Source organism: Schistocerca serialis, chromosome 1, assembly GCF_023864345.2.
Source record: "Schistocerca serialis cubense isolate TAMUIC-IGC-003099 chromosome 1, iqSchSeri2.2, whole genome shotgun sequence".
In the NCBI taxonomy this organism is placed as follows: Eukaryota; Metazoa; Arthropoda; class Insecta; order Orthoptera; family Acrididae; genus Schistocerca; species Schistocerca serialis.
Genome location: NC_064638.1, coordinates 240,223,461 through 240,237,539, shown reverse-complemented (window position 1 = coordinate 240,237,539; position 14,079 = coordinate 240,223,461). Strand labels below are relative to the sequence as shown.

The window sequence follows — 14,079 nt, the reverse complement described above, 5'->3', positions numbered from 1 at the left end:
TTGTCGCCAGTGGTCGGCGGAAGGTGCACGTGCCCGTCGACCTGGGACCGGACCGCAGCGACGCACGGATGCACGCCAAGACCGTAGGATCCTACGCAGTGCCGTAGGGGACCGCACCGCCACTTCCCAGCAAATTAGGGACACTGTTGCTCCTGGGGTATCGGCGAGGACCATTCGCAACCGTCTCCATGAAGCTGGGCTACGGTCCCGCACACCGTTAGGCCGTCTTCCGCTCACGCCCCAACATCGTGCAGCCCGCCTCCAGTGGTGTCGCGACAGGCGTGAATGGAGGGACGAATGGAGACGTGTCGTCTTCAGCGATGAGAGTCGCTTCTGCCTTGGTGCCAATGATGGTCGTATGTGTGTTTGGCGCCGTGCAGGTGAGCGCCACAATCAGGACTGCATACGACCGAGGCACACAGGGCCAACACCCGGCATCATGGTGTGGGGAGCGATCTCCTACACTGGCCGTACACCACTGGTGATCGCCGAGGGGACACTGAATAGTGCACGGTACATCCAAACCGTCATCGAACCCATCGTTCTACCATTCCTAGACCGGCTAGGGAACTTGCTGTTCCAACAGGACAATGCACGTCCGCATGTATCCCGTGCCACCCAACGTGCTCTAGAAGGTGTAAGTCAACTATCCTGGCCAGCAAGATCTCCGGATCTGTCCCCCATTGAGCATGTTTGGGACTGGATGAAGCGTCGTCTCACGCGGTCTGCACGTCCAGCACGAACGCTGGTCCAACTGAGGCACCAGGTGGAACTGGCATGGCAAGCCGTTCCACAGGACTACATCCAGCATCTCTACGATCGTCTCCATGGGAGAATAGCAGCCTGCATTGCTGCGAAAGGTGGATATACACTGTACTAGTGCCGACATTGTGCATGCTCTGTTGCCTGTGTCTATGTGCCTGTGGTTCTGTCAGTGTGATCATGTGATGTATCTGACCCCAAGAATGTGTCAATAAAGTTTCCCCTTCCTGGGACAATGAATTCACGGTGTTCTTATTTCAATTTTCAGGAGTGTATGAACAGGCGTCTGGTGCAAAACTTAATAGAACAAAATCGGGGATTTTCACTATCGGCCGTGGAATTGGGACGCAAACGCAGGATCTGTTACGCGACCTTGTAACCATGAAATGTCTCGGCATAGATTTTAAAAGAAATATCAAGCACACTATTGCTGCGAAGTACCGAAAATTACTTAACAGCATACGCGCCTCTGTACAAGCACATCGTATTAGGAAACTCGATGAACTTCAAAAAGTAACAGTGGCAAATGTATACATCACATCCAAAGTTAATTATGTAGCACAAGTTCTGCCACCAGCTGCGACTTTGTTGAAAAGCATCGCATCTGCACTAGGACACTTCGTGAGCCGCGGACGTATTTTCAAAGTCAAATATGACATTCTGATGCTCCCTACGCAATGTGGTGGGTTAAGTCTCACCGATGTCAGCAAAAAAGCGCAAGCTTTATACCTTGCTACCACATACAAACAATGGAAAGAGCCAAGTGGTACCCTTGCTGCACATTTGTTAAACGAAATAGCTCCTGCTGACGTCAGTGCACCTATAAATGTCCTACACATACCCAACGGACTATACCACTTGAAATACTTTTTCGTAGAATACAGCTACATAGAGGCAAGGATTCCTGAAAAATACATCATGAAAGTAAAATAACTTTACAATATCTTGATGAAAGACAAACCCAGAAACGACGTAGAACAAAAGTATCCTTGTTATAACTGGGAAACAATATGGGAAAATATTCACTGCCGGAACCTGCCAACGTATGTCAAATCGACCTGGTATTTTGCTGTAAACAGAAAAATTACGACGAACTCTAAACTTCACTCTATTCGATTGGCCGAGTCACCGCTGTGTACATTATGTAATATACCAGATACCGAAGAGCATAGATTACTGTGTGGCAGGGTAAAAGAAATATGGCTATACATAAGACAAAAGATAGCGAGCGTCAGCAGAACTACGCCCAATGCCGTTACGACTGCTGAATTTTTAAGCCCTGACGGTATACCTTACCCTAAAACATAACGAAATGCAATTAACTGGTTGAAAGGCCAAACGATACATTACATCCTAACAAAACAATCAAGCAATAGGGAGGACTTCTGGGTATACCTTACAACTGAGCACCACAAGTTGACGTGTACTAAAAAATACATAGTAAATTACGCAAATTTTTTAACTAAAACTATCCTGTAACCAATAGAAAGGCGTAATTTACATTACACATCCAAGCATTTCGGATATTAGACGAATGATTTTTGGTTAAAGTTTGTACTTCAGGTAGCAGGAAGAGGATTTCCAACAGAAAGTAATCAGAGAAGATCATCAGTGTAGACCAGTTAATCCTATGTGTATCTCTTACTTTGTTTTCGGGGAAGCACAGTGATGAAACTGGTATACACCCTTTATTTAGTTTCTGTCTTTCTTTCCTTTTCTTTTCACAAGAAGACACATTTATGTTAATTACGTGTAAAATCAAGCAGAAAAAGCCTATTTTACTTCATTACCTTCTGAAGAAGGAAATTTTACTTATCAGCAATAATGAGTTTGCTTCTATCCGTTTTTCCACGCACGGAGAACGAAATTTACAGACGTAGTTACATTTCCATAACAATTATGTGACTGCCTTCTCAATGGAATTTACATTTATTTTTATTCAAGCCATGTTGCAAACAAAGGCAACAGAAGGGGCATACTTCGTTTGTCGTTCAGAAGAAGCACGTTTCCACATCACACATCATCAAGTTACCTTCATTCTTTAAAGGCGGAGAAGCCGGGCCGAGAAGGCAAAACTTGGCGAGAGTAAAGGACGGGTTGAAGGGGAGGAAGGACACCCGAAAAAAAAAGAAAAAAAAGAAAAAAAAAGATGGTAGAGCACTTGCAAAGGTCCCGAGTTCGAGTCTCGGTCGGGCATACAGTTTTAATCTGCCAGGAAGTTTCAGAATGATCTTTCTCGAAGCAAAATATCTCTTTGCCGTAGTTTGTCCAAAAGAAGTCACCTCAAATGCAACACGAAGGCTCACAGCTGCCTCTGCTACCTTCACCCTTCTTCTAAAATCAAAGAAACCAAATGTCACAATGTTAAACCTTTTACCATCTGCGATTACATTTTATCGCATTTGAACAGCATTCTTAAGTTTTCGGCACGCAAAATCCAAATCATAAATGCGAGATGAATGCATTAGCTTCAAATAAGGAGATGATCGTTGGTAAACACACCCATGCCGCTGCCCCACGTTCACCTGTTCGGAGGCGTCTGACGATGGCGGCGTGCAGTGTATGGCCAGTAGATGGTAACTGCTTTGGGGCAAGAAAACTCTCGACTGTCAACTGTTCTGATCTTGCTGCATCCATGGGCTGTTTGGGGGAAATTTGCTGGAACGTATTGCTATTGCAGGTGGATTAGAAATGAAACGAATTATTTTTGAGTTTCCTTGAGACTGATAACTGTAGCAGAAAACTGATATGCGAATTAAAAAAAACAAGAGAATGGAATGGCCTCGAATGCGTGACTTTATGCTCCCAGAATGCAAAACTTAACCACAAGCAGATACAGTTTCTTAACAGCTCGCAAAGGCTGACAGAAATTCCTCCGTACACATCCGAATGCTACAGTGTTGCCAGACCGTACATATGGCCAGATTTAGAATTCTGAGTGGCGACCAGAAGTATTGGTCACCTTGAATGAACGACTTGGGCTTCATCTCTGCAGTTGCTCACGGCAAGGTTTTATGTCTAATGCTGTGCTTTCTTGTCACCTCAATGAAATATTCTGAATGGCTTCCATTTAAGATGTGATACTGAGTAAATGAAATTCATTGTTTGAACCCAGATTTGACGGTTGGCGCCTGAGCTATGATTTCTCTCTAATTTCACGTTCCACGTGATCTACTTTAGGAAATAGTGTCATATTGACTTAGTGCTAACAAGCTCCATTTTCAATGTGTTGGTTATATACATGGCGGTTCGGATCTCGCTGGAGAAACACTGTCGTTTGTAAGTCCTTTCTTCGTTTTCTTTATTCGGTCTGCAAACGGCAAGAACGAAATTCAGAGACTAAATCATAGGACAAGCTCTGCTTTATAAGCCATCTCGCCGGCCGAAGTGGCCGTGCGGTTAAAGGCGCTGCAGTCCGGAACCGCAAGACCGCTACGGTCGCAGGTTCGAATCCTGCCTCGGGCATGGATGTTTGTGATGTCCTTAGGTTAGTTAGGTTTAACTAGTTCTAAGTTCTAGGGGACTAATAACCTCAGCAGTTGAGTCCCATAGTGCTCAGAGCCATTTTTTTTAAGCCATCTCACAGCCTCCATTCAATAATTGTAGGAGTGACCAGAAGTGTCTGCTTTTCAAATACCATTACTTCTCAAAAAAACCTCAGAAGTGGTTCCAAGGAACCGTTACTGACAGAAACTTGTGTATTGTCTGTCTTTTATGGAATCATCACCCATGACAAACGTTACGGAAGAATGAACATAATGAGGTAAATCTGGAGGTGAAAAACGTTTTGAATAGCAAAGCTGCATACCTTTTCGTATCTTTCTTTTTGTATCTGCATCACAAGAGATAAATTTTCCTTGTAAATATAGCTTTTGAATACTGTGTGATGTGCTTGAATCGTTTCATAACTGTGACTGAAACAAACAGTTTCCTTTCATTACTTCAGACTTTTGTCGTAATATAGATATGGTAAGTGTATAATTCAACTGCATTTCCTGATACATTTCGAGCATAGTGATAGAATATATGCTTCAAACATCCTAAAGCCATTCTCTCACGAGCAGTTGCCACATGAGCAACTTTGCCATCATTGTGTTGAAATTTTGTGGCACTTGCGACAACTACTATTAAATTCTTTCACTGTCTCACACACAGTATCTCCAAAACAAGCAGATCTGATAAAACCTAGCAGAATGTCTACTTTTCACATTCAATCAACCTTGTTCTTCATAATTCCGTTCATGGGATTCAAATTCAGGTGGACTGTCTGCATTTCCGTTGAAGACGCACCGCGTGCGTTTCACTCGGTTCATCATTTCTTTTTCGCGGAAAAGTGTGACATCAGAAACCACATCACATTCTTTTGTAAACTTTGCATATGTTATTGGTAGAATGGCGTATAAAATAACCTGTTTCTGATCTGCAGGCAGGGGCTCGAATTCTGTCATTCCAAGTGTCTAAATTCGTGGTAAGAGTTATTAGTTTAGGTGGACCCGAGAATTACTAAGTGTTCACCATTTTAAATTGTTCATAAGTATATAACTGAGGATGTAATGGATCCAAACACTCGATTTTACGCCCACACCTCCTGTATTGCACTAATTTTACTCTTTATGTATTGTGATTTCTGCTTGACGTTAAAGGAGAATGCGCTTCCGTCAATATTGACGTCCTGCCTGCGTGTAAATAAAGGGAATAAAAATTAATATGATACATTTTCTCGGCGTAAAAAACAAAACACTTCTTGTTTGATGCCTTCATCGGCATTGAAGACATGCCCCATGTGACGAAAATAATTGGTTTCATATTTGTCTCTGTCGTTTTCATTAATGGTCGTAAAATAATTTTAAATCAGTTGTCTATTGGACGATTTGAAAGTGTGAAGTAGACAACCTAATTACTATGCCTAATCTGCTCCTCCTTTTTTCATTTTATTGATTTCTTTTTTTTAAAGGGAAAGACAAACAAATTTCCTCGAGGGAAAATAAAACATTCGTTCGTCATAAACAAAATTTTTTCCCTTACACAAAAACTTTAGTATCGTGTCTAGTTTCTGACCTCCTCCTCCAAAATTGCATTTGACCGCAAGGAACTAAAGGCAACCAGTTTCTGGATGACGCTGTTACCCTGTTACAACTCTTCCGATGTGTCATGGGCTGCTTCACCCTTACTTGGTTGTCGATGCCGCTTTTCTATGCTTTTCTACGCTTGATAATTTTCTCTATCTGTGCCCATACGTGATCTGTGGAACTGCGGTCATCAGTGTGGACAGGAGAACAGTCTTCTTGGAAGATTGTTCTGTCTCAGACGAGCAGAAAGAAGCATTATCTTCTCCAATTGCGATACAAGGCAGAGAGCACTACCTTCGCCTCAGCAGCCAAATTCATTCCCGATTATATCGCTCTGAAAAAATACGTAATAATTTAGTTCGTTGTGAGTATTATTTAGTGTTTCGTTTAAATGCATTTTGTCTGTAAATTTCATATGTACTAATAATAGATACACCTTTTTCATAGACTGAAGATAAAATTTATGCAGCTCATGTTGCTCCTGTTATCGTATTTTAGTCAATTGTGTTACTTCACATATTACACCAGAAGTCAGTATCGTCGATTCATACGGTACTCGAATTGTTGTTTGAAGATGAACTCAGTCTTTGCTTGTTAATCGATTTGTATTGTTTGTAATTTACCAGTTTAACAATACTATAAACTTTATTTCAACTAAATGTTTCCACAACTACAGGAACACAGAGCGTGATACCTCTTAGGCAATGCATAAAGCAGTGCTATCAGACGAAAAGATCGACATGTTCCGGACTTGGCAGATTTTGTTTCAAACTGTTTCCTACCTGGACTTTCTTTATTCGGTAAATTTGTGAACGTTGTTGATTAAGATGTTTAAAGCTGAAACCTAATTCCTTCACCCACGACAACATTAAAGGAAATTTTATAAACAGCACTAAATGGTGGTTTGTGAAGCCGTTACTGGCAACGAAAGGAGCAATGAAGCGAAACCGATCATGCTGGGAGGTCATGTGACTTTTATTTCAGTCATTAAAAAATCAAGTGAAACGAAAAATCAAGTTGGCAGTAAGAGCACACAACTGGCGTCAGTACGACTTGCAGTACCTACGGCCTGAAATTATGGAGGGCCAGTTTAGGTCAGGAATAAACAGAGCTGGAAGCCACAAAATATTATGTTCTGCGATTCGTATGCGTTGCTTGCACTCGAAATTACTCTTGCTGTACAGTTAGAGAGCCCAGTAACTCAACTCTGCATTCTATGGTGAGAAAGAGCAGAGTAAACAATCTTCGCTGCATCAGTTTACTGAAACTGGTGTTCCATAGTGTTCGAATTTCTGGTTGGCGACTAAGTGGAAGGCCTCTGAGTCGGATGCGAGTTTTGCAATGTTGAAATATTTTTCTAAATTTCTAAAGTACATCCTACAGTTAGAGTAATTCCGCGAAAATATGAACATGGACCTTGTAGAATGAGTTTATTGGCCGGACTGAGTGACCGAGCGGTTCTAGGCGTTTCAGTCTGGAACCACGCGACCGCTACGGTCGCAGGTTCGAATCCTGCCTCGGGCATGGATGTGTGTGATGTCCTTAGGTTAGTTAGGTTTAAGTAGTTCTAAGTTCTAGGACACTGATGACCTCAGATGTTAAGTCCCATAGTGCTCAGAGCCATTTGAACCAATGAGTTTATTGTATCGGAAAGCAGCTGATCTTCAGCGAAATTTTCCTCCTTGTAGTTCTTGAAATAGGTGACGCCGACTAAGTCTCCTGGAGGGAGTGATAGTGATATTTAACAGAAAACATTAATCTCCTCTGACTTTCAAACAGGCGTATACCACCATTGTTAGCATTTTACGAGCGTCGTTGCTAAGCGCAAATAAATGAAGTGATGCAACGCAGTTTCTGTTATGAAGTAACGTCTTCATCAGTTACTGTGGTTTTAAAGTAATCTACGAATAACTGAACATTTCCGATGTTAACGCAAAAAAGTATCCCATAGAAATGGAAAGAACTAAATAACTACATGCTACGGTCCAGTTGCCACAACACACCACACTGATTGCTGCGAACTAAATAGTTATCTGTTTTTGGGCACCTGCTCGTAAAAATGACTAGAAGCATTTAATGCTTCCTTCAAGCAAGTGAGTAGCAGCAGCAGAACGAAAACTTTAATAACGTTTACAGCAGTAATGATCGAAGTATTTGGTAACTTCATATTCTGCAATGGTATTTCTCGATATAAGATAATTCTTGAAATAGTGAAAATTCCAAAATGGTTTCGAATAGAGTCTATGATGGCTAGAAGCGTCTTTACATTCCGCTGACATGAGACTAGCATAATATCGGTGTCAGAAGCCTGCCAATAATTTACCAGTTAATAGAGAACTGTATTTTTTCACCGTGTCTAGTTTGAAAGCTATGCGCATCGTACGTTACGCCACAATCACAAATGTAGCGGATGTGATCTTCAGTGGTCTCCTCATTGGAGCCTAGTTCCTTAGTTGAGAGGAATGGGTGTGATTCCCATTTTCAGCATGTACTTTAAACACACACGAGCATATCTCCTTCACCTCAAGCACTGCCAAGTGCAGGATGTCAGGTTGCACCGCAGTTCAGAATCCGCATTATAAAAATCATATCCCTTCGCTATTAACGGGGGCAGAGTCAGTTTAGGTTGGGCCTTAGCAGAGGCGAAACTTTATTTTATTTAATGAGCCAATGGCCATTTAAGGTCACAGGACTCTTATTTTACTTGTGAGCAGACAATTCATGGCTAGAAAATAACGGCGGGTTCGGTTCCTGGTCAGACAAAAAAAATTGTATACTCATTTCAAATTTACACATTTCATTGCTGGTGAAAAAGTTCGTTATGGAACATTTGATTTTGCTTAGTTAACAAACTGCTTACGTGGTGGTTCGAGTCCACCCACAGAACTTTACATCAAGGCAATTCATTTTAAACCCGCGCTATCTTTATCATTTGAAATTATATTAAATTTTTTTGTGGTTAGTTAAAAGGGAGATGCGGGCCTTGACAGGATTCCAGGCAGAGCACAAAAATTTTCTAGTTCAGATTTGGTAACTGAAACTCGTGTAAACCGATTTTTTCACTACCCTTTATGCCTAGTCACCAGTGATAAATATTGCTGTGCTCGAGTCTCGGTCAGACACGAAAGTTTTGCTTAGTTACAATGGCTTGGTTTCAATCCACATCCTCAGCAAAGAAGTTCTTCATCCTTCAAGGAGCAAAAATACTTCGAACTGTCAAAGAACTTTGTGAGTTCAGATACCGTCTCAAAATCTCTTGTCCATAAATATATGAAATTTTGCCTATAGATTGATGGAATGACATATGTTACTGAGTTAGTTAGCTCAAATTCCATTGAGTATGGTAGTGATTCAGAAATTCACTTGCGATAATAACATTGAATTTAAAATCGTTAAAGGCTCATCTCCAACGACGCGTTTTTCCTAGTATTTGCAGTATCATGGTACTGATATCCATTTAGACTGGTTACCTTAAAGAACAGTGTTCTCTAGTGAACTCTTATGGTATCCGTTCTGTACAGTCAAACGACTGTACTGTAAAGCGATTAGAGGATCTGCAAGACAGCTACGTTATGTGGGTCACATACAAATCAGGCGAAACGCAATTGAGATGGTTCGGATACTTTTAGGAATGATTGTACAGTGTTAGGAATTTCTTCCTCAGATTCAGGTCGACGTTTGGTTCTGTTAGACTTCTTTTTGCAGCACTGCTGTCTCTGCCTGTCCTAGTCTGCTTTTTATGTCCTCCTTGCTTCGTCTGTCATTTATTACTTTGCTTACAAGTTAGGAGAAGATCTTCACTTTGCTACTTCGTGGTACCCAACTCTGATCTTAGGTTTATCAATAATTCCTTTCTGCTTCACTTTGCTTTAGTCTTTGTTTGATTAGCTTTCAGCTCTTGGTGTATACTCATTAGACTATTCATTCAGCAAGACTTACATTTCTTCCTCACTTTCGCTGAATACAGCGTCATCTGCATGTCTGTGAATCGCAATAAGACGCGCTGAGCTGCCGCGCTCGACATAGCTCAGGCCCTACACCTTATTCTACATGAGCAATCTCATGTGAACGTGGTGCGGCACGAGAGCACGCGAAAATTCTACCTGTATAACGCGAAGCAGTTATTCTTCCTAGGCGCTCTCTTCTGCCGTCTGCAAAGTCAGCATAGTGCATTCATTATGGACGGATTTTCGGGACATATGGAAATATTCCAAGTGTCGTGGAAGTTTTGATGGGAAACGGTGAATCTCACTTCGTCCATCAGGAGCTACTTTGCTTCCTTGTCAGGAGCACACCTTCTGCCTATCTAATTCACCTACTTCTTTTAGATTGGATTATAAGCTGTCAATGATGCAAATTATATTGTTATGATGAAACGTGGGCTCTTAGGACAAATAAAACATGCAACAGAAATGGGAAAACTAAAAATACGTAAAGAAGAAGTATTGTCATGTTCTGGTAGCAGGTGTCACTTCATTTTCCAAAGGTTGCAGTATTTCCTCTAAAGGAATATATAATTAGGCCTTTTCGAGAAATAACGACTGTAAGTGAAGCTAGAGAGAGATAGAACCATCGGTTTCCTCGAGGGAAAATTATGGTACAATGTTCTTTTGTTTCTATAACATGTAAATTTAGAATTTTCCATAAAATTAACAAAACCAGTATAAAAAGTGCAGTGCACGTCGTGATAGCTGTAACTTTGTTATACATCATATGTGATCTAAAATCAGTGATTGAAGCTGTGGTTTCATTTCTTCAGGATGAATTCCGAAATACAACAGAGAACAGCACAAAATAATTTAAAAAACAGATATAATGCTTCGTCGCGACTGTGCAAGAGACGGCAAGTTTTAAATTAATTTTCAACAAAATACTGTACGAAGAATGGAAACTACACAGCGCAACTCAATTGGAAGGAAACTCCACACGAGCGTGGGAAGCAGGAGGGATGGAAAGGTATAAACACCGCTTGCTGGTTCGGATCACGTTCCGATTTTGCAGAATGGTTTTGAATGATTCCTAGGGAGTAGAACGAAAAACCAGTCGTTCTTATGATTAACAGATGTTGCTGAGCTACAGCTACTCCAGCAGTTCGTGTGTGTACTCCCTAGTGGTGTCACCCTGTACAAAAAAATGGTTCAAATGGCTCTGAGCACTATGGGACTTAACTTCTGAGGTCATCAGTCCCCTAGAACTTAGAACTACTTAAACCTAACTAACCTAAGGACGTCACACACATCCATGCCCGGGGCAGGATTCGAACCTGCGACCGGAGTGGTCGCGCGGATCCAGGCTGTAGCACCTAGAACCGCTCGGCCACCCCGGCCGGCCACCCTGTACACCAGAACAAAACTTGCTATGATCCCGTACTCCTAAGGTGTGCGACCACGTTCAACGGTACTGCAGACCCACGATGTCCTTGAAGATGGATTGAATCGTACTGGGGTATCAGCAGTGACTCAGTGGCTAAAGTTATCAAGAAGTCGTCCTATTGCTCATCACACGACGAGCTAAGTATGTGGTCAGCAGCGCCAGAAGTGTAGCGGTGGTTTCGTTGACGCCCTTTATGCCACCCTCTGAGACCTTTTCCTCCCATGTCATTTCAACGCAGAGTGTCGCGGTTCTGACCTCCATCACAGAGGCGTCTAGAGAAAAGGTGAAATGTGAGTACGAAGCGGTATGGCACTCTTCAAATCGCTGACACGTTCACGATTGCGTTGGGTAGAACCGTGGAGAAATTTGGTGCCAATGTGAGGTCACCAGCCCACTTTACACGTCACATGAACTTCTGAGCTCTGACCTGTTTTTTGGGAGGACGACGGTTCAATCCCGTCTCCAGCCATTTAGGTTTTCCGTGTTTTCCCTAAATCGTTTCAGGCAAATGCCGGGATGGTTCCTTTGAAAGGGCACGGACGATGTCCTTCCCCATCCTTCCCTAACCCGAGCTTGCGCTCCGTCTCTAATGACCTCGTTGTCGACGGGACGTTAACCAACACTAACCTAACCTAACCTAACCTGTTTTTTGCGTGTGTCGTCACTGTGCACTGCGCTGACGGTACTCACGACTCCAGGCAGTACCGCACCACGGTCGATAAGCCAAGTTCGAAACACTCGTAGCGCAGCAGCTGTATGCGTTGGCAGTACGAACTATACCGAGGTCCGCCAGGAGTCGCTGCTGCCAACCCATGGGCATCATGTGTGTGGATGACGATTGCTCTATACCTCGTTCAATACCGGAGCACAGAGCTCAGGCGGACAGTTCTCTTCATTGCCCTGAATCGTGTTTGGTCTCCAGTTACCGTCGAGTCTACAAGCTGCAGTGTTCGTCCGTCGTCTCCGAGACTTAATCTCCGCAGGGATCGTACACCAGTTCTGGACTCTAGGTAGGCATCGCTCAGAGGCACAGTGACAGGACTTTAATATTTTAGAGGACTTGTAATAATTTCAAAATTCTTATTGTACTGGATTTTTCACAAGAAAATGCATCATTTAAGTTGAGTATTTCTTCATATTTAATAAATATCATTCTATTACTAACTGGGAATCTTTCTGATGAAGATAACCTATGCCGGCCTCCTTCATTCTCAACACTGACTTTCCTGTTTGAAGCGTTGCCAAACCCGTGGATGACGTCGCAGGGAGCGGCGCTGTTGAACCATTCGAGAGGAAGGTTGTAGAAACACTTCATCCAAAATTTCAAAGTTGTTTGTTGCAATGGGAGACAGTTATAGAGTTTCGAAAAAGCTACCCTTTATATGTATTGCGCATTGTTTGCTGCTTAATACTGATTGTAATACCAATTATTTTGATAACTTTCATTGTCGGTACGATATTTAAACGCTTATTATTATTTGTATTTCTCTTTATGCAGAATTCAACACAGCACTGGTCAAAATTTTAGACGTCGAAAGTAAAACGCTTATTATTATTTGTATTGCTCTTTATGCACAATTGAACACAGCACTGGTCAAAATTTTAGACGTTGCAAGTAGTAACGCGAAGCGCAAACAATGTCGCGCATCAAATTCGCCATATCGTACGTCAGACGATGCCACGCGTCCGCAACAGTTCACTCACGTAGGACAACGCCTAAAGCCCTCGGCACACGGGACGAGGCAACTTAGTGTCGTTGTTACAGGTCACTAGCTAGTTAACGGGATATTAGGCTCTCAGCGCTCTCCAGCGGCACTTTTCACCTTTATTTGGCTCGCGAACCACACAGTTTATTCACGAAATTGGATGCGTGTACAATTCCTAGCTCTCTTGAAATGCACATTTCCTTTCTTGCCCATATGCCGGTTCTGTCTGTAGTATACATAAATAAACGCGTCAATATCCGTGAACGTATTGTAAGACATAAATGAAGGCTACGTGTCAACTCAGGAAAGATATTCTGTTATAAAAAATTCACCGAAACGAACTAACTCCCTTCTGGAAAACAGCACACTTATATTTATATAACATTAAATATTACAGAAATTATTTCTATTAATTTCATGAGATAGTTCCAGAAGCTTTTAGAAAACGAGAAGGTGAAAGAAAAGTTGATCCATCTCAGGATGCGAACCCTCTGTGAAACCACCTTAGTTCCGTAGCGTGACGTGTCAACGAACTACGCTACACTGACACTTTGACTGTAAGGCCCTCGCAGTTTATGTTCCGGTATTCTAAACGCTTTAATCACCCAAATGTTATTAATTGATATTTAATTTTAACACATCCGAACAAGAATGTCACGTTTTCATGAATCTTCAACGGGTCGTTGCCTTGAAACGGCTTACACGCGAGCTATAATGCTAAATAACTAACTACGAAAACTTTTTAATCCCCAATATGACGTCTCCCGTCATTTTATCACAGTACATCGTACCAATAATGATTCGAAATTAGAATTATATTAATACCGTCAGCTGCGCACGGGCGTTTATATAGATCAACGGGGACAGGTGAAAATGTGTGCCCCGACCGGGACTCGAACCCGGGATCTCCTGCTTACATGGCAGACGCTCTATCCATCCGAGGGCACAGATGATAGTGTGACTGCAGGTACTATCTCGCACATCCCTCCCGCAAGACTCACATTCTCACCTTGTATGTCCACACACTACATTCGTGGTGTCCCACCCCAACACACTCATTACTCGTGGAAGACATTCTTCCAAGTTCCGTAAGAGTTCGGGGGCACAGAAGAAGAAGGTCATGGCTGGTATCGCCAGAACTATATGCTTACATGGATATGGTGTCTGTT

At 42.3% G+C, this 14,079-nt stretch overlaps 1 protein-coding gene across 1 annotated transcript in view; it reads left to right on the top strand.

Annotated features, from left to right (window-relative positions):
- The window catches only part of LOC126466722 (inter-alpha-trypsin inhibitor heavy chain H4-like), a 210,487-nt gene that overhangs the window by 168,844 nt on the left and 27,564 nt on the right, over window positions 1-14,079 (top strand). The gene's annotated exons all lie outside the window — the stretch shown is intronic.